The 23,298-nt window shown below is 45.2% G+C and overlaps 1 pseudogene across 1 annotated transcript; it reads left to right on the top strand.

Moving 5' to 3' along the window:
* The first annotated feature begins 3,415 nt into the window (after positions 1–3,415).
* On the top strand, positions 3,416–5,578 carry LOC311579774 (large ribosomal subunit protein uL1-like; annotated as a pseudogene). The gene is made up of 2 exons: positions 3,416–3,448; positions 5,019–5,578. The product of its transcript is annotated as a large ribosomal subunit protein uL1-like (transcript).
* The last annotated feature ends 17,720 nt before the right edge of the window (positions 5,579–23,298 follow it).

The raw sequence follows: 23,298 nt of genomic DNA, 5'->3' as shown, positions 1-23,298 counted from the left end.
GGGACCCGCATACTGATGTGTCGACAATTACTTCCTTAAATGCATAAAATGGGCGGGTGTGAATTCCCACATTCTCAGCATTTTTTTAAAATTGCTGTTAATGTTGTTACTAGTTTTGTCAATTAAAAAAACTTGAAAAAAAAAAATCCATGCTGAGGCCAATAGGGTATGCATGCTTTAGCATGGCGAAGGATCACGTTGACACAACACAGCTCTTGTCTTAAAAGGAATAAGATAGAGTATATTCTTGAGCCAAATATATGAGGGACTGGAGCCTGGGGACATGGATGGCATCGTTCAGAATAACATGCTTCAATGCAGAAGGTTTTAACGTAACAGAAAAAAAGAAAGTCGTAGATCAAGGCTCTTTGCAAACTCGTCGGTGTCAGTGGAAGCTCCAAGCAGGCATTTACAGAAGAGAGGAGAGGCTCTCCTATGGGACATGTCCAACTTCAGTCCCACAGTGACACGCATGGCCCAGGGTGGCTGTGCCAACAGCCCAACACGCAATCACAGACTTACTCAAAACATAATCATCCCCCCTCCCCCCTTTTTTTTTCAAAACTAAATTATGCACTTTTCAAGTATGAGCTTTTGTTGTAGGAGGTTGGACAGGCCTACAGGATGCTGCCCCAGGACACCTTTAGCTTTCAGGTTGGTAAAAGCTGTTAAGACAGCCTGACAGGTTTCATGGGAAAGTTACAAGGATATTAGGTGAGACCAGGAGGTGGGCAACCAGTGACTATCAAGGCGACTGAATATGGCCCTCAATAATTGGGCTCTGGATTTGTTACAGTCCAACCCTGTATGAGCACCAGGTTCTAACTAGTCAAGTGAACTTTGTAGGCTCTTCAGCATGGGTATGGCCTTTTATTTTCCTGGAAACTTAAGTTCAAAAGCCTTTTGTCTCCCTTGGTTTGGATGTGAAGGATTTGAGACACAGTGATCTGTCACCACTCACCACAGATTGATACATGAGGGAAGACCATCCTGCCCAGTTTTATAGACAGAATTAATCACACACCAAAGTCTGGGGTTTAGCAAACGAGCTCTGGGTGTTCTGAGCCCCTGGCTCTCTCAGGCTGAGTTCCCAAGAACCCTAGTGAACAGCAGCTACTGGTCTCTGGGCCGTCTCATGGAGGATGGATGTTCTCACGGGAAAGACACTGACCTGTTTCTCATGTACCATTCACGTAAGGTGATGTGCTAGCCAGGTACCCACTCTTTGTTCATCCCAGGGATACACTGGAATCAGGGATACAGTGTTGGCGTTGCCACCTGTTTTGGAGGCCCATCCTCCAAGCACAATGTACTAGAGCAGCTGTGACCACTTGTAAGAGATCCCCAAGATCTGACTTGCTGACTGTTGACACTCCCTCACAGAAGGAGGGGGTGAACAGGACCGTTAGACCTTGTCTGTGACTCCAGCTGTGTTCTCCTGCACTTCTCAGCTAGCTGCATTTGGTTTTAGCGTACTTGCCCATGGCCTCGTGGGCTCGGGGATACGCACATGGAGTGTGGGAAGGCAACTGAAGGTGAACTCCAACCGTGCAGCTGTGAGAAAATCCTCACCCATGTTTCAGTGAGACTTGGCAGTGGTGGGGTTGCTGTGGGGCCCCTTGCTACTGTCAATGTTCCCTCAGCCAGGCTCTGTAAGCCCCATAAATTCATCCTCCCACAGCTGGTCCCGTTATCCTTCAGTTTGCCACTGGTGCCCTGTGAAGAAAGGGTGTGTGTTTGATTATGTCTCCCTAGGAAAAGGGTCCCCCCCCCCACCCAAACCAGTTGATCTTGCTGTGCTTCCTGGAATCCCAGCTCAGGGGGAGTGATGTGTCTCACCCTTTCTCCTTCCCTTACCCAGAATACACAAACTCCATTTTTTTGAGTCTCTTGCGCATGCCTCATTGGTGCCTCCAGGAGAGTGGACCCAAAAGCTTAATCCGGAAGAGTCAGACCCTGGAGTCCAGCCAGGTTTGGCTGCTCCATGAGCTGTTCTCAGGCACCTCCTGTCCCCTCAGGCCTTGGCCTTCCCATCTGTAGAGCCGGGGCTTGGATGGCAGCTTGCTGTGGCTCCATCTGCCATTAAGGAATCCCTTGGGGGTCCCAGACAGATGGCTCTCAGGCCATTCCCATCACTGCCAGCATCGGAGCTCGGAGCGTACGGCCCAGGAGACAGCACAGGCCGTACTCAGCAGCTCTTGTCAGAAAAAGAAAAGAATAAAATAAAACTGTGCTTAAATTTAGCCAAAAGCTAGCTTCCTGTCACATTCACCTGGGGCTCTCAAGCTGTCTGACAGAGCTAAGGAAGAATCTCTTCTTAGGACAGCTGTCCAAAACGGAGAGAACAATTCTCCACTGGCCAACAGCCTGCCGCCTCCTCCTTTGGCTTCCCCTCCCCCAGCACGCACAAACACATGCTCCTTGGCTCTGCATCCGTGGAAAGATGAGTGATATTGGCTGGGGCTGTGATCCCTCAGATGATGGGAGCCCACTCTCCTTTCCAAGATCAGCCCTTGCTATCAGACTGAGCTCCTAGAGATGGGGTCACCCTGTAAGTGACCCCCCCAAGGCCAGAACAAGCGTCAGCCGAGCCCTTAGAGACTGGCTGACTGGTACAATTGAGGTGGGCTGGTTTCCTGTTAAGCAGCGAATGATGGAGGAGAGGCCGTTGGCTTTCAACCCAGCTGAATCCTGTCTAGCGCGGCAGTTCATTGTTCAGGCTTGTCAAGAGCCTTTCTTACCCAGAGTATTTCTTCCACCACATTAGCCACCCCCTGAGCTTTGATCTGCAAATTTGACAAGCGGGCCTGTTAGGTCTTTATCCAAGCCATTGATAGAATCACTGGACAGGGACACGGAGAGGACAGGAGCACTCCACGCGAGACCTCCCTCCACCTTGATATAGATCCATGAATCAATGAGCCCCTTGCTGCCACTCAGGCTGTTCTGTCCTACCTGCCGGCAGCAGCTTCCAGTCACCAGCCTCCATCTGCCTGTGGGGACACAGAGGGGACTTCATAAGGCTTCCTCTGAAGCCTGCATTTGAAAGACGTGTGGCCTCAGTGAATTTATCTTCTGAGGATGTGCCCTCCTGACAGTCCTGGACCATCCATGCTGACCTCACTCCATGCCTGTCCTGCCGGCCTGCACCCCCTGCCACCCCACCATGGGAAACTTCATCACGATGTGTGCTGGAACATATCCAGGGGGCCTTCCTCTTGGCAGTGCTGGGCCATCTGGTTGCCCAAATGCCCAGTGTTGAAGCCTGGATGCAGTGGTACAGATGTGCAGGGCATCTGGGTGGAAGCCTCTAACCCACCCTCTCCCAGCTCAAGGAAAAGCTCCAGTAGCTACTTAGTCTTTGTGTTCAAAAGGCCACATCTTTCCATTCTTTAGCGGATCTCGCGGCGCCGACATGACATACTCCCTGTCCTTGTTCTTTGTGTGGGTCTGTTTCTTTACGTTCTCTCTCTCTTTTTTTTTTTAAAGGATGAAAAAGATTAGAAGATGGTATTTCATGACACATAACTGTGATGTGAGACTCAGTCCTCAGTATCTCTCCAAATGAAGTTACACATGGGCAGCGAAGTTGAGTTCCTGTGGCTGTATTCACACCACTGGTTGGAATTCACACCACTGGCACTGAGCGGAGGCAGTGTGATTCCCACAGGCAGCATGGCCACTGGCCTTCTGAAGAGGACAGCTTCAGAGCCCCCTAGGAGGCAGCTGACCTCAGCCCTGCATAGAGAGAATGTCAAACCCTCGGGTGACTCACCACTTACCTCAGGAGTGTGCTTAATCACAGCCAGCTTATCTGGCAGAATACTGAGTGCAGGCCACAGTGGAAAGCAGGAAAGATAGACTCCATGATCCTTAAGACAAAGACATACAAGCTGGGCATGGTGGCACATACCTGTAATCTCAGAACTCCAGGAGGTAGAGGCAGGGGGAATCTCTGTGAGTTCAAGGCCAGCCTGCTCCACAAATCAAGTCCAGGACAGCCAAGGCTACACAGAGAAACCCTGGCTTGAAAAAACCAAAAACTCAAACAAACAAACAAACAAACAAACAAACAAAAAGACACAGACATATAAAAAAAGGCCAATAAGAGGAAGACCTCTGTACTACGGAAAAGGACGACACAAAATGAGAGGGGCTTATGCAGAGAGGAAAGTACCTGGAGGTGGCTTCAAAAGGAGGTATGCAAGTGACATTCACATCTGGAGATGCTGGTGTGTGATCTGTCAGGGGCAGCAGGGAAGTAGGGAGAAGCCAGGGCAGGTGAGGAAGGCCCTATAGATAGAGGACTGGGTTCTTCTCTCAGAGAAGATAGAGCACCGGCATTTTGAGTAGGGCAGTCTGCCATGAAACACTTCTTTCTTGAAAAGGATGGAATAGACTTGCAAAGAGCATCATTTGTGTGACAGTGGCCACGGCAATGAGACATGCAGGCCTGTCTGTTCCTCATATCCCATGTGAGGAACATAGTCCCGCAGGCTACAGTCAGGTGGGCTTTTAGGTTTCCTTTTGTTTTTTCTTTGCCAAGGATAATTGTCTCTTCCTCCATCTTTCTTTCTTTCCCTTCCTACTGTTAGTACAAAAATCCTCTGTGTATCAATGTGGTGGTTTGAATAAGCGTGTCCCCCATAGGCTCATATATTTAAATGCATGCTTACCAGGAAAATGGGTGGTTTAGAAGGAATAGGAGGTGTGATCTTGTTGGGAGTCAGTGTGTGGTTTTCGTGGACAAAGTGTGTTACTGGGGGTGAGCTTTGAGATTTCTAAAGCCCACACCAGACCCATGTCCCACCTCTCCGCCTCTGTCTCATAGGCAGAGAAAAGAGCAAGCAAGCACGCAGGATTCTGTACTGGTCCCGGTGGCACAGGCCTGTGATTGCAGCAACTTGAGAGGATAGTTAGAGGCCTGCTCTCTTTTTGTTTGTTTGTTTGTTTTGTTTTGTTTTTTTGTTTTTCACGGCTGGAGTAATTGTGAGCAGCCAAGTCTCTCATGACACCAGCGCAAGTGTAGTGAGTTTCTGGAGATGGTGGAGGTGCAGATCAGCCTAAAGAGCTATGATGCTTGATAGGACAAATGCTTCTCTGGCACCATCAAGCTTAGGTCTACGTACCCCAAGTTCTCCGTGTGCACCCTGGGGGACCAGCTGCACCACGATGAAGCCAAGGCTATGAATACTCCCCATATGTTCATGGAAGTGCCGACGAAGATTAGTAAGAACAAGAAGTCGGTCGAATAGCTGGCCTCCGAGTCTCTGATCAAGCAGATCCCATGCATCCTGGACCCAGGCCTAAACATGGCTGGTAAGTTCCCTTCCCTGCTGACACACAAAGAAATCACAGAGGTCAAAGTCAATGGGGTGAAATCTATGATCAAGTTCCAGATGAGGAAGGTGCTGTGTCCGGCTGCCACTGCCTGCCACGTGAAGAGACGAATGATGGTCTGGTCTACAACACCCACCTGGTTGTCAAGTTCTTGGTGTCATTGCTCAAGAAGAACTGGCAAAACATCTGGGCTTTGTACATCAAGAGCACCATGGGAAAGCCCCAGAGTCTGTACTAGGATACCCCAATAAATCTAAGTGCTACCAAAAAAAAAAAGTTAAAGTCCCCAGAGTGTGATGGGCTACCCTAGAGATCGTTGTGAGATGCTAATTCAGAATAAAAAATTCAGATGGCTGTCTGTCGGCTCAGTGATAGCATTCATGAGGCCCAAAGCTGCCCCTCTCCCCCAAACACCATATTTAGAAGTACAGCTTTGGGGCATATTTGAAGTTAGAAAGTTAGACAAGATCTCTGGGATTGTGCTCCATGAGTGAGCTTAGTGAGGAGAGAGACCAAGAGAGATGCATGGGTGGGACTTCTTCCTCTGTGTGGGCCTGCGACTTTACCCCAAGAAAGCTTTCTCAAAGTACACTCCCTTCCTGGACTCTGAGCACTACAAGTCAAAATGAACCAGTTTCCCTCAAAGTTGTCTGGCTTTAGATGTTTATTATACTGATGAAAACCAGACCAATATTGTGTATATCGGTCACGGGACTTTTTCTTCATCACAGACCTTCTCAACCCCAAATCTTACCCAGACTAAAAGCTAAAGTCATTGCTTCTCACAGCCCCACCTCTGCTCCCACCTGGCCTTTCTCTTCTCCCAGAAACCTCTCTGTCTACACTGCAAATCTTTGCCCTATCCCACTACGCACCCTTTCTGTCTCTTCCTCCAACCAAAGGTAGCTAGCATCTATACAACACATCTGAAAGCTTAGTCTAGGGGCTCTACTTTTCCCACTGCAGACAGCACCCAGTGCAGTGAAGCCTTCTGTCCCCTCACGTACCAGTTACCTACAATGGCCTGGCATTTTGTCTGATCTTGCCACAGGGTTGTGGATGTCTATCTCCTTCACAGCCAGGTCTCTCATGCCTGAACAGTGAGGATCTCGGGAAAGGTGGAGGGATTCAGCTGCTGATGCGACTCTCCCTTGGTTATCAGATGTGCTGGGAGACATTCAGAGTCACACTGTAGCCTCCATGTATACAGTCCAGTCCCTTGTCCCTGGGAATCTGACCTACTTCAGTAGATGCTCAGGGACACAATGATTTCTGATTTCAGAGCACAATGCTTTACAGTCAACCCAAGAGGCTGGTGTCTCGGGTCCTGTCATCCTCCATTCCTTGTCAGGACTTTGATTCGAAAGCACTGTGGCTAGTGACTGGCTCCTCACAGGCCCTTCCCACAGCCAAAGTCTCCAATGGATCCTCAGTGGGGAAACTTGCCTTTCACAGATGTTCTTTCAGCTCAGCTCCCGACTTAACCTGGATGGTGATTTTTCTGCATCCGCCAGCACAGCTCCAACAGGCACCACTGCTGTCCTGTGACTGTCACTTCCCTAAAGGTGTCTGTCACCCTAGGCTCAATCAGTCCACCCATATCCACATAGTTTCCTCCCTCAGCTGCAGAAGGTTTTTTTTTTTTTGGTTTTGGGTTTTGGGTTTTCCCACAGAAGCTACATCTAAAAGACTGCAGGCACCTCTAGTTTTTTTCCTGCCCACGGTGCCAGGTGAGCATCGGTAATTCTCAGGGTTTGTACAACTGGAGGATGTCAGTGATAGAGTCCCTGTCTCTCTACTCTGGGGATGTACATTCCTTCCCACTTAAAGTTAGTCTCTCTGCTCTTTAAGATTCTGCATTTGTATTCCAAGTGAACCCAGAGGGAAAATTCTTCTGTGCATCCTCATGGCAGACAGCCCAGTAGATGACAGCACAGGGCAGCGTGGGAAACTCACCTACCGTGAGACATCTTTTAAATCCCACCTTACGTGAAGTATGGACAAAACTGGAAGGATTGGGAAGGAATAATGCTTTCATAGCGCTGAGCTAAACAACTCTGCAGCAGCATTTGTTGGCCAAGTCTCAGTAGATCAGAAAGCCCCACCAGGAGACTGGGCCACAGTTGTCAACTGTCCATGAAGTCATAGGCAACAGCATCCTCAGAGATACACAGCCAAGCAGGCAGATGTGCAGCAAAGGCCCTGAAGAAAAGCTCAGCCTAGTCCTTAGCTGACATGTACACCAATCCAGGAGGGACTTCAGTGGCCACATGATAAACTATACCCATTTTGTGATGGTAATTCAAGGAAGTCACTTGTAGTGAGAATTCCGAAATTTGGATTTCTTTTAAAACCCAGAAATATTATAAGAATATGTTTTTGTTTTAATCCTAGGAGTGAGGATATGGAGCTGCTTTGCAGCAGCTGACTACGACTTGCCTTGTGCTCTGGCAGGGACTTGGTTTCCACAGTTTCTGTGATTGTGTGACGCTTGGAATTCTGGGAACTTTTCAGAAGGTATATAAATGCAAGGGCCTCGAGAGGCGGGATAAGTTGTTGGTGCTGTTGGTCACAGTTAAGTAGTCATGCACAGAGAAGAAACAACAAGAAGAAGTTAGCTATCCTGATGACAAAGATCAAACTTGCCCCAAGGAGCTTGACTCCTCTAATCAGCAAGAAGTAGTCTAATGTGAGATCTGACTCTCACCCGAACTCTGGTGCCCCTTTTCTGACCATGTCCCCTGGATGGGGAGGCCTGGTGGCACTCAGAGGAAGGATAGCAAGTTACCAAGAAGAGACTCGATATTCTAAGAGCATATATAGGGGAAGGAGGTCTCCCTCAATCACAGACATAGGGGAGGGGAGAAGGGGGGAAGTGGGAGGGAGGGAAGAATGGGAGGAAACAGGGGAAGGGCTAACAATCGAGATATAATATGAATAAATTAATAAAAAAAAGAAGTAGTCTAATGATAACGTTGCTCCCTTTCTGACCCTGACTTTTTTTCTGACATCTCTTTCCTTTTCTCCCTATCCTTTATTTTTCTCTCTCATATCTAGTCTTAGGGGGTTGGAAGGACATGGAACAAAAATGGTGGACAAAGGTGGAAGAAAGAAGAACCTGCAAAGTAGCAAACGCTGGTTATAGTCACACAGTGGGACAACACACACTGACTGGACAAGGCCTTCCGGCTTTTAGTGTCATGGTGTCACTTAGAACAAACAGGTATAGTGCTGGGAGACTGCTCGCTTAGTAAAGCCCTTACTATACAAATGTACAGGCTAAGTTTGGTCTTCAGAACCCACAGAAGAAGCCAAACATGATGGCACCTGATTATAATCCAAGTACTAGGATGCAGAGGCAGGAAGAGCCCTTGGTCTCACTGGCTGGCTAACCTAGCCTCACTGAGAAATGTCAGGCCAGTGAGAGACACTGTTTCAAAAGAGGGGGTTAAGTGTTCCTGAGGGTGACACCTGAAGCTGTCGTGTGGCCTTCTTATACCCGCGCACGCGCGCACACACACATACACAGAAATATAGTCAACAGAAACAGGAAAAAGATAGCTAATAGTGACTGTCCATCAGGAACCATATAATGGGCTTTCTGGAGAGATTTTCAGCCAGCCATGAGCAAACCAGACAATGATATCACAAGAAAGGTAAAGCCTAGACCAGAGTCTTGGGAATACAGAAGAAAATAACCTTAATGAAGTCCCAGAAAACTCAATCATCAGCATAGGAAAAGGATTATGACATTAGCCACGCATCTGAAAGTAAATGCTTGTGATCCGTCTTGTCAACAAGAGACAAAACAGAATCAGCGGAGCCTCTCCCAATATCCGAGGGAGAGGGTGGGGTCGCCAGGCTGGCCTTTCATAGACACAGACTGGGCCGTGGAGAAATGCTCACACAACTGCTGCAAACTCTTGTCTCCTAGAAGTGACAGGGTCACTTCGCCCATGATACCCCACTGAGATGGCTGCATAAACAAGACAATGACAACACCAATAGATATACTCTTATGAAAGGGGGAAATCACGAGGGGCCCACCCCTAGACAAAGAACTGTTTGAGAAAGGACTGTTGAGAATGGGAGAATTAGTTATCTTCAGAAATGAACCCCTTTAAGTGGGTTATCTAATATGAAGTAGTCAGCCTTGACTTGTTTTATTTACATATATATTATATATATTAAATAATATAGATATAGCTTAGGAAGTTGTATCTATATTTATGCACATATTTAATAATAACAATTGAATGATAAAAGGCTGTGAATTTGAGAGGGACTGAGGAGGGAGACATATGCGAGTGGCTGGAAGAAAAGGAAGGGGGAAACCATGTAATCACGTTGATCAGAACGCAAAGAGGAGAGCAACATTCACAGGAAACCTAACACTGTGTAAAGAAAATCCTACAGAAAGCCCGGATGTTCAGCTATTAACACTCACAGTGAGTTCAGCAGTGCTGTGCAGTGTATACCACCTCCCAGGTCAGCTGTTCTGCACACAGGGAGCACAGCAAAAGTAAAACCAGGAAAACCAAGCCCATTTCAACTGCGCCTAAAAGGATGAAGTGCTTGCAAGTACATTTTTTTACTTTTAAAACTTTGTTTTTTATTTGTGTTTTGGGAGGGGGGTACCGCGGGTGTGCAGGAGGAGATGCTGTCGGGGTGTGTGAGCGGGTGTTGTGGGGGTGGAGTATGTGAGGGAGTTAGGTGAAATTTTGGGGTAGTTGATATTCTCTTTCTACTACTGTGAGTTCCAGGAATTGTTTATAATTGGGTCCTCAGTCTTGGTGGCAAGCTTCTTCCTCCATTAAACAATTTTGCTGCTCTCCTGAAGTGTATTTATCAAAGTAATCAAAATATTTACACCCACCCCCCCAAACTACAAAACCTTGTTGTGAAGGACTTAATGAAGAATTAAGTAAATTAAACAGAAAAAAAAATCTCAGGTCACTCATCAGAATATTTAAAGGTATTCAATAGTGATAGTCACTCAATCTTACAGAAGATTTAACTCAATCTCTATCAACATCCCAAGTGTCTTTTTGGAGAAATTTACAAGATGGTATTGCAATTTACATGAATTTGTGAGGACCTCAGAATAGCTTAACAACATTTAAAAAGATAAAGTTGAAGACTCTGCAGTCCTCAAATTTAAGATTCACGACAGAGCCACTGTTATCGTGACAGTGTGTTGTTGCATCAGCTCGGATGGGGCGGCACACTGAAGAACACTGCTGGATTCCTTACCTCCCACCAAATACAAATAACAACCCATACCAGGCCACATACCATTATTCCTGTAAGAGTAAGACCTTATGGAAGCTTGGGTCAAGTCCTTAGCTCATGGTAGCATTTCAGTTCTATTGCTCTCAGAGTAAAGCACAAGAGTAAAGATCTGTGACCTAGCTTACGTTCCATAATGATTTCTTAGCTACCACACCAAGTTAAACTTCGTTAAATTTATTTGTTTTATGGTTCAAAGGTCATTATCAATTAAGTATACAAGGCAACATACACATTGAGGAAAACACTTGGAGACTGCATATCTGGTAAAGTATGTGATAGTCAAAATACAAAAACAACCCATAACTAAATAGTAAAAAAAAAAAATCAATTTGAAAAAATAGCCAAGGGATTTGAGTAGGTGTTTCTTCACATACGATGCTCGTAGAAGTGTTAGCAAGGATGGAGGGAAAACATCAGGGTCCTGTACATCACTTCTGGCATTTTTTTATGACAACACAGTTACTTTGGGGGAAGACTCTGGGCTATTTTTATAAAATGTTCAACAGAATGTAACCACAGGATCCACCAATTACACTAGGGGATAAATACTCGAGAAAAAGGAAAGTGTGTCTCTGCATGAAAACCAGTGTCTACCTGCATAGGAACACTCAGCCTCATTATTCACTGGAGCTGACAAGAGATACCCAATGTCGTCAGCTTGAAAATGCATAAATAGAAATGGCCATGCTGCTTGTGGGCCACCTTAGAGGAAGCATGTCCTGGGCCAGCCATGGATCTCAGGTAGGATGTACTCCCATCACCAGGCAAGGACAGGCATATCCGGGGAGAGGGGATGGATCAGTTCTTTTTAGGAATTGGGAGGTGGGGATAGGAGACAATGCATGTGAACTCTCTCCGTGAGAATGAAGCCTTCCCAAATGATACAGTGCCAGAGTCAGGGAAGATGGCTCAGTAGCAAAGCCTTTGCCTTGCAAGCGTGTGGCCGTGAGTTCAAACCTAGACACAAATGTGGGACATGATGGTATGTGTTAATAATCCCAACACTCGGGAGGCAGAGGCAGGAGGATGCCTTCAGCTCGTTGGCTAGTGAGTCTAGCAAGTTGGGGAGCTCCTGATTCAGGGAGTGACTCAAAGAAAATAGACAGCATTCTTGCAGATAATACTTGAGTCTGTCCTCAGACTTCTACAGACACACACACACACACACATACACACACACACACACACACACGCACGCACGCACACACACACACATGTTCACATACAAATATATAACTTTAAACTGATATGTAGTGTTGGTGAGCTGCTCTCTCATTCTACCCACAGGAGTGTGAACTTCAAGCTCAGGACTTCTGTGGCATAGGACTTATAACTGAGTTATACAGTGAAGTGTGTTATGTGGATAAGGCTAGATCCCCATGACCTGATGATGGTGGAGATGAAGTATTCCAGGCATAAACAGGAGGGCAAGACAGGGAGCATCACTGCATCTTCACAGCTGTCCTGGATCTCTGCTTATTGTTTCCATGGCACCCCACAGGCACTGACAAATGGAAGGCAGCAAAATCTGCCTCAGCCTAGTCGTGGACTCACAGTGATGTTATATCTGTGAAGACGTCCTCTTTATCCTGTGCTCTCGCTGCATATGTCACATCTCACCCCACTGAAGTTTGGATTAAAAAAAAAAGTTGTCAAGGATCTGCTGACTCTGTAGCCTGTAGATTTGGCCCTGGGGGGTCCTGACTTCCTCCAGCACTGGTTTCCTCCCTGACAGTCATTGCCTTCTTCCTCCTGGCTCCTGGTGGAAGGAACATTTGTCCCAAAGCCCACTTTTAGCATTGACAGAAGTCCTCATATCTTCCTTGTACCATGTGCCACTTATCAAATTCACTGGCAAGACCCCCAATGTTAAGTGCCCAATTTCTGTCACCCCCTCCCCCTTTATATCACTGCTGAGGCAGTGGCCTATCTTGCCCTTTCAATTTGCCTGCTTTCCTCCAAAGCCTTCAAGTGAGCCCCTTCTCCACCAGATGAGCCCCAGTCCTCACAAAGTCTGAGACCTCTGCACCTGGCTGTGTTACCAGTTCCTCCTTCACCCACAGACTGTTGATGAAAGCCATGGCTGCTCTTGCAAACTTAAGGTGGGGACCTCTGACTAGGTTGCTCCATCATGCCTTCCTGTCTTCTCCATCATCCACTTCCAAGACAGCACAACACAACACAGAATGGGCAGCTTTCTTCAAGCACTTTGCAGTTCTCGAATCCAGTATCCATTCATTTGCTCTCTATGATGTAAGGCCCTCTTCTGGCCCTGACTTGTTGCCTCTGGTCTGCTGTGGATGCTGGACACATAGTGGTTGTATCTGGTCCACAACCTGCATACCATGGATCCTGCTGAGCTGCCCTGCCTGTCTGTCATTCTTCTTTGTACCAAGGGAAGGATGAGGTGCCATTATGTCTGCAGCAATGTGCTGCCTCCCACATCTTCCTGAACCTTCCCAGACCCTGATAGTGATTTCCCTCCATATCCCTTCAGTGCTGACCCTTCTACTTCAGTATGTGATATCTTTAACATCTGTGCTGCAGTCAAAGAGTCCAGCTGGCCTCTCCCTCGTCCTCAGCTCTCAGCCAACTTCTGGGAACCATCTAGGTACTCCATAAATGAATTTAATAATTTATGACCAAAGATAGAGAATAATCGCCAATGAGAATTATATGCTAATAACGCAGATCGCTCTGAGCACATCCTGGAGTTTCTCTCTTAACCCGATTCTCAGCCAGGGGATCATAAAATCAAAGGTCGGCCTGTTTAGCGTGAATAGTGATGAACTGTGAATCTTCATTGTAGCCAGAGAGGGCTGATTATATAGATTAGGGATGTAGTTTCACCTCACTCTTATGTACTCAGTCAGCTAGAAGGCAGGGCAGAGCCCAAACTCAGGGCTTGCTGCTTCTTCTCACTACTTCCGTTCTCCACGTGGCTCTCTCTGCTGGGGGGATTCTGTTTATGAAGTTCAGGTTCAGAGGTTGAATGTGGCTTCCCCAGGATCGAGGGTCCTGACCCCTGTGTAGTCAGGATCTGTTGAAGGCTGGTGCACTTTTCAATCCTCCCATGTCATCTGGAAGCTCTTCAGGGCCTGCAAGAGTCTGAGTGAAGTCCTTCTCCAATGGTAGGCTAATAATTCTACAAGTCCCACCAGTGTCTAACTCACTTATATAAAAACACTTCTTCTTTGATGATGGCCACTCTCCTTCTGAGCCACAGCCTGGGTTAGACTAGCGCCTCCATTTTGCCCTGAATCCTCTAGTCCCATGGACTGTCTGTGACAAGTGACACTACGTTAGGTGCTAGTATGACACATGAATCCATGGGTAAATAGCAATACAGGAATGGAGAAGGGAAGGAGGGAGGAAGAAGAAGGGAGGAAGAAGGAAGACATAGAAAAAAGAGGAGAGGGGAAGAGATGTGAGATGGAGAGATAAAAGAAAACGAGAGAGAGATGAGATGATAACGGGACTAGAGGGGGAACAAATAAGGGAGGAGGGAGAAGGAGGAAGGGAAAATGAGGAAGTGATGATGGAAGAAGGAGGAGGAGGAAGAGAAAGAGGAAGAAGAGAGGGAAGGGAGGTAAAGAGGCACCAAGGAAGGCAAGAAAGATGGCAGGCCTACCAGTAGTCACCAAAGGGACCTCCAGTGTACTTGGCCTTTCTGCATTTTGACATCATTCAAAACCTCCCTGGTCTTGTCCTCAGCAGCTCCAACCAATTTTTGTGCCTCTGTGCATCCCTGCATATGGGGAGCAGGTGGGAAGTGCTCATGGCTCAAGGTCTATAGCAGCCAGCCAGTGTGACTGACGAATGCATGTGCCCTGTGTAAGCATGTCCTGGCTTTGGCCATCCACTTTCCCATATGTCCTCTTGACTCTAGAATTAGTATTGGTAAGGTGTCTCCTCAGGGAGGGTCTGTGACTGTAGGAAGGGGATCTCTGTATAGGAAATTACCTGTCCCTCTGCCCACTCAGCCAGGCCCTGTGGTCAATGGGTGACACAAACACACTCACAGCAGGTGATGACTTTGGCTAGAGCCCTGCCTCAATGGCTTTCTTCCTGAGGTGCCAGACATAGTACATGCTATAACAGGGTCCAAGCAGCTCAAGTCCTAGAAAAAAAAATCATCCTTTGTGTCTGTCCCAATAGTTAGACGTGAAGCTGGCACCCGGGATGTTCCAACCCTAGGCCAGAAGGTGCCAGAATGGAAACTGAAGTGAGGTTCTGATTGACAGTGAAACATGTCTGTGTGTTTGGGCTAATTGAGATGGGAATTCCCAAACACACAGACATGTTTTACTGTCAATCAGAACTTCACTTCAGTTTCCATTCTGGCACCTTCTGGCCTAGGGTTGGAACACCATAATCGTAGCACAGAGATGGCTATGGAAAAGATAGTGGTTCCATGTGAAGGGTTTTGGCTATGTAGATGAGGAAGGTGAGAATGCAGAGGTCTGCTGTGAACTCAGGGACCACATCTAAATGAGTCACTCCGTATCCTGAGTCTAGAGCAGAGCCTAGCAAAGAGAAGTTATCTGATTGAGGTCAAGACCTAATGAGTGGAGTTCTGCCTCTCTTCTGCCGCATGATTTTGACTTTATTGGAATGTGACACCTGTACACGTGGGCTCTGATGACATCATTTGACTCACATACACACTGGATGTTTGTCTACTGCTGTTAGCACCAGATTCCAAGTGGACAGACATTCCTCAGATGGTTGGCCTGCTGCTGAACCAGCTTGTAGTCTAGATGGTCTCCCGTCTGGGCAGATCTCCAGGGCTGACCTGTTAACATATGCGCACAGACCCTCCTGGAAGCCAGGAGCCAGCTGCAACCATGGGACTCCAACAGGTGTGGAGAGGTGAACTGGTTCCCTCGCCTCATACACCATTTGGGAAGGCCTGTCACTTTATTATAGAGAATCAATATTTGCACGGTGAGTAGGTTGTAAAGTTTTATAGTTGCGAAGTGGAACGTTTTCTTAACCATCCCCCAAAGAGGCATAAACCCAACAGGGAAAGTCATACGAAGACGAAGAGCAAGAGGCAGTAATGGTAGCATGCTGACGACAGTGGCCTTATGTGCAGACCTAGAGTCTCTAGATCAGTCTGGAGGCCTCTTTTCACTGCATACAACCACAGAGGACAACCCGGGGTCAGGCTTATCACCTCACCCATCTACAGAGGAGAGCAGCCCTGGGTGAGGCACATTGTGTTGTGTCTCCACAGTCTTTCTCTTTATAAGGTTTAAATGTTTCTTCTTTTTCATTATTCATACTTTAATTGTATCATAATATATAAGATGATAAGGTAGTATTTTCAAAACTTGGAAGAAATCACTTCAAATTTAGAATACACATATTGAAATCTAATGTCACTCAAATCTGAAAGATGTTCTTGAAATACAAGGGCTCAGAAGCGATTCCACATGAAGAATCACGATGAAAAATAGTTTTATTTAAAATGCTCAAATAAGAGAAGGAGATGTGGAAGGGGGCTGTTAAGTGAAGATAATTGAATATGTTGAGAAATCATGCTGCTCTTCAGAAGGATGGGAGAAATTCAAGTCCAAGCCAGAAGAAAAAAAATATATCCACAATAACACAGAATTAAAGCCTCAATATTATTAACATAAAATGGATTGCGAGAAGTCTCAATATTAGATTTGAGGGTTTGCTTGTCTGTGCTGTATTGGGAAGTGATAAATATATTAATAAAAAATAAAAAGCAAACAAAAAGATAGCAGGCCAATGTGAATAAAATATGATTGTAGGACATGGTCAAACATATTAACAGGGAATATAGAACAAAACACTCTTACCAATGAAGTAAGGATGATTGTAATGAGCCACAAATTCTATTAGTTATAGTGCTGGGTCTAAGCCACGAGATCTAAGGGCAGATGTTCTGCGGGGTCTGTATTAACCTTATAGGAGGTGACCACGACCATGGTAAACAGATTCCATGAAGAATATTGCATGGTTTTGAAGATATTGACCATGAAAATACACCTGTTTATCTGAACCAAGACTGGAGAAGGTTTTATAGTTGTTCCCAGGGAAGGAAGAGATCAAAGAAAAGGAAAACCAAACAGAAAATATTTCTGAGTAAAACTTGGGAGATAAGGGAGAGGCATTGGCCAGCAGAACATCAGTGGACAGCAAGCAGCCTGAGGCACCTCCCTGAAATCCAAACTGAGCTCGAGATCTCACCACGTCTCTAGTTAGCAACGTTATGGGGTCACAGCCAATGCAGCCCATCAGGAGGAAGAAATAAAACCCGCCCTAATCTGGAAATTCAAAACACCAACTATTAAAAACATAAGTGAATACTTTAAAGATGCTTGGTACAAGATGAATAAGAAAATTAAATATATTTTTGCAATTCACCAGCAAAGAAGTACAGAATGTGGCTTTCGAATGCCCTCGTTTAGGTGTTGTGCAAAGCGCCATAGTGTGCACAGCTATGCGAGAATCTCTGTGATTTGTAGACTTAGATCCTGTATATATGCAGAAATACTGTAGCTGTACAGTGTGATGGGTCTATTTTTAGGTTTTTGGGGGAAATCTGCATACAAATTTCCATAAAATTGACCTGGATTTACATCATGAAAAGAATGGATAAAGAAAATGTGGTAAATATACATTATGTGGTTTTATTCAGCCACAAAGAGGAGCGAATATGCAGTGTTTGAAGGGAAGTTGAGACAATTGGAGAGTACACTGGGAGAATTAAACTAGAATCAGAAAGACAAATATTGTATGTTTTCTCTCATATATGGTTACTACATGTTATATGAAGTCATTTTGTATCTATGGCAGAAACATACACATGAAATATTATTAAGGTTGAAAGAAAGGAGGAGTGTTTAGGAAGGGCAATGCCCATTTCATGCATAGGAAAGGCCTTTAGGAAACGTGGCACTATGTGCTATAAATGTGAACCAATAAAAGAGAACCAATAAGTTGTTATCAACTATAAAATGATTTTTTTACAGTAGTATTGAACAGACTCAAATACCTAGACATTTATCTATTCAAATGTTCTCAAAGCCATGACATCAACACACATAAAGAAGGTATTTCTTACTGGCTCATGACAAGATAAACCTTTTAATGCAGATGTGCAGAAATATTTACAGCAATTTTTGACATCCCCACATCTTAATGCTACTTTGCAAACAGATTAAAATAAAAACCAAATACAAACAACAAAACACAAGTTCTTCACAGAAATTTAGGAAACACTGTCTGATATATATATATATATATATATATATATATATATATATATATATATATAATAAATGTAAATACAATCTAAGTAGGGAAATAGTTCCATGTTTACTACTGGGAAAATTCCTGGATGTGAAAATTGTCAATCATTCTTAGTCAATTAATAGATTTAATGCAATCTTAACCAAGATTCCAGAAGGATGTTTATGCATAATACATATTGGCCAGTTATGTCTGAAGCTCATACGGAAGTGCAGAAAGCAAATAAAAGACATAGGGATTTGGAGGGAAAGAGCACAGCCGTGTAGTTTTTTCACAGTGTCTGAAGTTCTGAGACAAAACTATGGCCATTAAGGTAGAAGCAGTTACCAAGAGATCGATGGCCCCGACCCCCAAAAGCATTGCAGGTGACATCTAAAAGGGGACTAATGGGCCACGGGCTGTCCAACTCATCACTCTTCTTGCCACTCTGAACATTGTTTTATGGACTAAGAATTAAAACATTTGGGCTAAAAAAATAAAAGGTAGAAGTGGGAGTGGGGACTGTCTCTGACATGAACCCTGGTGCCCTCAATTTGATCACTTCCCTTTGGTGGGGCAGCCCTTCTCGGGCCCACAGATGAAGGGGTTCTGGCTATCCTGATGAGACCTGAAAAGCTGGGGTTAGATGGTGGGGGAGGAGGACCCTCCTCTGTCAGAGGACTAAGGGAGGGGAATAGGGTGGAAGAGGGAGGGGGGATGGGAGCAGGAAGAAACAATCGAGGTGGTAACAATTGGGATGTAATGTGAATAAATTGAAAAAAAAAAAAAAAGATCAAAGTGGACTGATAAACCCAAAGTTCAGAGTCTAGAATGTTCACTACTGTGTTCTCAGCTGGCAACATGGTATTAACATTTTTATTATTTGAGATTTCATTCATGCATAATATATTTTTAAAGACTTATTTTTAAAAATCCTCTGTGTGCATAAGTATTTTGCCTGCACGTATGTCTGTGCACCATGTACATCTCACAGAGGTCAGAAGAGAGTGCTGGATCCTCTGAAACCCAAGTTACAAATAGTTCTGAGTCACCATGTGCTTGCTGAGAACCAGTCCCAGGACCTCAGCAGAAATAGCAAGTGGTCTTAGCCATTGATTCATATCCTTGGATTCACATATAATGTGCTTTTATTCAATTTAACTCTGTTTCATCCATCCTCCTCAATTTCTCCCATATCCTTGCAACCACCACCCCAACTTCATATTTCATAATCTCTTTCTCTCTCTCTTCCTTCCACTCTCTCTCTCCTCAATCTCTCTCTCCCTCTCTTTTTCCCTCCCTCCCTCTCAGCCTCCCTACCTCCCTCCCAGCCTCCCTCCCTCCCTGTCTCTCTTAACACACTGAGTCTACTTAGTGCTGTCTATACTTGCAGTGGTGTAGGACCATCTATCTCCTAGAGTAGCCTCTCAGGGCTGCATGGCTGAAGTTAACTTATCTTTCTTTCCTCAGCAGCCATCCGTTGGCCAATAGCTCTTCAGTTAGGCATGGGACTGCTTGAGCTCCTCCCTAGTCATGCTGGAACTTTGCCTGGCTTGATCTTGCGCAGGTATTGTACCTGCGGCTGCAGTTACTGTGCATTCACACATACTTCTGGCTTGCACCCCAAAATATTTATTAGCAAACAGTTTTCCTCAACTGTAGACACGAGCTAACAGCTGATGTAGTGCCACCAACAGTGGAGGCGACACCATGATGTTATCTCATACCGTGGGAATGCACAACTAAATATGGAGTCAGCAGCAAATAAGCAAGAGGCGTGACATTTCCTAGGAGGCACAGGAGGAAATGTACAAGGCCTCAGAGTGTTTTGGCTTCTCAACTTGCAAGGTAGAAACAGAAGGACAAGGAGTTCAGGGCTAACCTCTGTTACGTAGGGAGCTTAAGTATAGTCTGAGCTACATAAGACACTGTCTCAAATAAAATAAAAACAAAAAATAAAGTAAAGACACTAAAACAAGCCCTGATAACATGGAAACAGACTCCTCATCTGGGTGTGTTTATACAGCTTGCGATCTTAGAACATGGGAGACTGAGCTAGGATGATCTGAAGTCCACGATCATCCTGCGTTACATAATGAAACTGTACCTCCAAATGTAAATAATAGATGAGTACAGAAGGAAGCTGGGAATATAACCGAGTGGAGTGGAACCTTTGCCTAGAGTGTCAGCATGTGTGAAGCTCTGGGCTTGATATACAGAAAGGAGAGAGGGAGGGTGGTAAGAGGAAACGGAGGGAGGGGAAGGAGACAAAGAAAAAGACAGAGGGGAGAGATGAAGGGAACAGGAGAGAGGAAGAAGGGAGGGATGGTGGGAAGAGAAGGAAGGGTTGCAGGAGAGGGAGAGGAGCATCCCTGCCATAGTAAAAGATGAGGGGCAGCAGCTCTCTCCTCTGTGTGTTCAAATATTATATTGGAATTCCTAATCACCACAAAGATACACAGATGGCACAAATATAGAGCCAGGCTTGCAAAGAAGCCATGAAAACACCCCTCTGTTCAGAGTAAACCACTGCTCTCAGAAATCAATTTAATCTGAAAAAGAATTATTAAAGGCAACAGTCTTTAACAAGAGCATTACAGAAAAACTAAAGAAATCCAGATCCATGGCCTCAAGTTAATGGTAAAGCGTTCATCTTTATTCATTATTATAGCAAGTGACAAAAGAGGTGCCAGTTTCATTGTGGTTGTGTAAATCTGAAGCTGCTCTTGACAGTCTGCTAAGGAACGCATTTTTTATGGGTAGAAAGATTGTGATGCTAAGGCGTCATTGCTGCTAACCTGATGAGATGTTTAGAGTTAAGCCATTTTCCTGAAATTCCTGGAAAAGGATATTTATAGAACTTACAGATGATTTCAAACTTCACACAGACAAGAAGAATAAAGGCTTCTGGAAAATCCAGGGCAATTCTGAAGAAGGCCTAGGTGGAAAATAAACTCGTAGCATTTTATGGTTCTGCAGAATGTTAGAACAGTTTGGGAAGGGTTGGGGACACAACATCCGATGTTCCCACTGCTGTGACCAAACACCCGATAGGAGCAACTTGAAGAAGGAAGTATTATTTTAGCTCATGGTTCAAGAATAAAGTTTATCATGGGGTGGGGGTGGGGGGCAAGGCTTGAGGCCAGGAACTGGAGGAAGCTGCTCAAATCCTATGACAGTTAGGAAACAAAGAAAGATGAAAGCAAGCTAGTGCTCAGCTTGCCTTCTCTATCTTAAAAAAAAAATCTTGTCTTTATTTTATATGTATGACTGTTTGCCCATATGTTTGCCTGTGCAACACGTATGTATAATGCATGCAGAGGCCAGAAGAGAGTGTTGGTTCCCTAGAAACTGGAGTTACAGGGAGCTTTGAGCTGCCATATGTGAGCTGGGAACCTAGCCTAGGGCCTCTAAGACAGTGCTCTTAACAACCAAGGCATCTCTCCAGCCCCATTTATTCAGTCCAGGACTCCAGCTCATGGAATGGTGCCAACTACAGTTAGTTTAGGGTGGGTCTTTGCAGCTCACTTGCTTTGGCTAGACATTGCATCAGAGGCAGGCCTGCAGGTTTGTCTCTTAGGTGAGCCTAGATCCTCCCAACCTGACCTTGACCACCATTGCTAATCAGCACAAAAGAGAATAACGTGGTTGGAGAGGGAAAATAGGAAGCCAAGATTTGAACCTGTGATACCAAGGAAACCAGGGTCTAAGCTAGGAGAGCCAATAGACCTAATGGAGGAGGCAGGATTGCCTGAGGGAAATGAGAGAATTTCTACTGCATATCACATGCAAAACCAACTCAAAGTGTACTATTTAAGGATAGCACGATTAAGCTATAAATCATTCATTTGTTTACTTGTTTGTTTGTTGATGACAGCCAGGGAATCCATTAAGAATCCTTGCAATGACTCTACCACTGAGCTACATCGTGGCCACTTAAATTTCTTCTTGGAGAGTTAGAAGCATTTTGAGACTCAGAAATAAGCATTTATTTGTGAACTGTACGGTGCACTAATGAAAACTTAAAGAGAATAATTTCTAGCAAATTGAAATTGAAAAACATTGTTCTCCAATATAAACCTAGGCAAGAAAATAAGTTGTATCATAAATTTGGAGGAGTTTTGTGAATAGATATTCAAAAAATTATTCATATTATGAACATATGCAGAAGTTCTGTGGAGCAAAATAGTTCAGCAGAGAAGTGAGGAAATACAAATATGTGTTTTGTGTACAGGGTGAGGCGTATGGAGCCCATATGGGGTCCAAATCAGGCCCCCCCTCAAAATGGCAGTGCTGGTGACAAGGTCCTAAACAGAAGAATCCTGACTGGGTAACCAGCAGCCTAAACTCAGCATCCATAGGAATCTTGTAAGGCAGGCTTCTGTTTACCAGGAAAACCATCACATCCCTTATCCAGTCCAGTGGTCAACCCAGGCAAGGGCATCTAGCTCCTGGTCAGTCTTAACAGCTCCCTCAGCTCAAAGATCCTCTTCTTGCTGACCACATCAGTTATATTTATTTTCCTGGCAAGCTACTGGCCTATATCCCCAGAGGCAGACTGGCAGTCTGTTCTCCCAAAAAACGTCTCCAAAACCAAAGTGTTCCAGCTTGGTGGTTTCACTGTTCACATGCTTATTCCATGGGTGCAGGGAGAGACGATGGTCTCAGGACATAGGTGGTGCAACTAAAGACCTCTGTGAGATATGTTCTCTACCTGTCTGATGGACAAGGCTTCTCTAATACCTAGAATGGAATATACAGAGGCTGTGACTACACTAGAGATTCCATATGCAGCTGGAGGAGCCATATCATCGCAGCTGATTATTAGTCCCTATATCCTCCTGGAGGTGAGAGTGCAAACCCCGGCCAGCCTTCTAGTTCTACAGTGATGTATTCAGGGAAAGCATGAGGGCTTTACCAGAAGATAAACAATGGTACCACAGGGCCCCTGCTGAGCAAGCACTGGGGTGCCATGCCATGCTCCTTGGTCCGTGCCATGCTGCCTGGAGAGAGAAATATCTCTTCACCACAGGTAGGACATCCATGACAGACCTAAGACTAAATCCACCCAATCCATATTAGTGTACCAATGCATTTATCAAGTGCATACACACAGGAATATGAGTGACACAGGAAGCTACATCACCAAGCCCTCCCCAGTATGGGTGAGGAATGGAGAAAAGCTGCAGGCAGGCTCTGCTGAAGAGTCTCCCACTGTTAAAGTTATTTTTATAAAATTGTGTTTGTCTCTCAGTTTCCCTCTTAACCAGGCTATCAGCAAAATAATTGAGACTCTATCATATTGTTTTAATAAGCTTCATAGCACAACAACTGAGCAGTTATTCCCCTATTCTTATTCCCTGTAAGCTAATCTGGCTTCCTCCTTGTATCTCCTAGGGA

The sequence above is a fragment of the Acomys minous genome (assembly GCF_964271855.1).
Source record: "Acomys minous genome assembly, chromosome: 12".
In the NCBI taxonomy this organism is placed as follows: domain Eukaryota; kingdom Metazoa; phylum Chordata; class Mammalia; order Rodentia; family Muridae; genus Acomys; species Acomys minous.
Note: the sequence above shows the minus strand (reverse complement) of the source record. Positions and strands in the feature narration are given on the sequence as shown.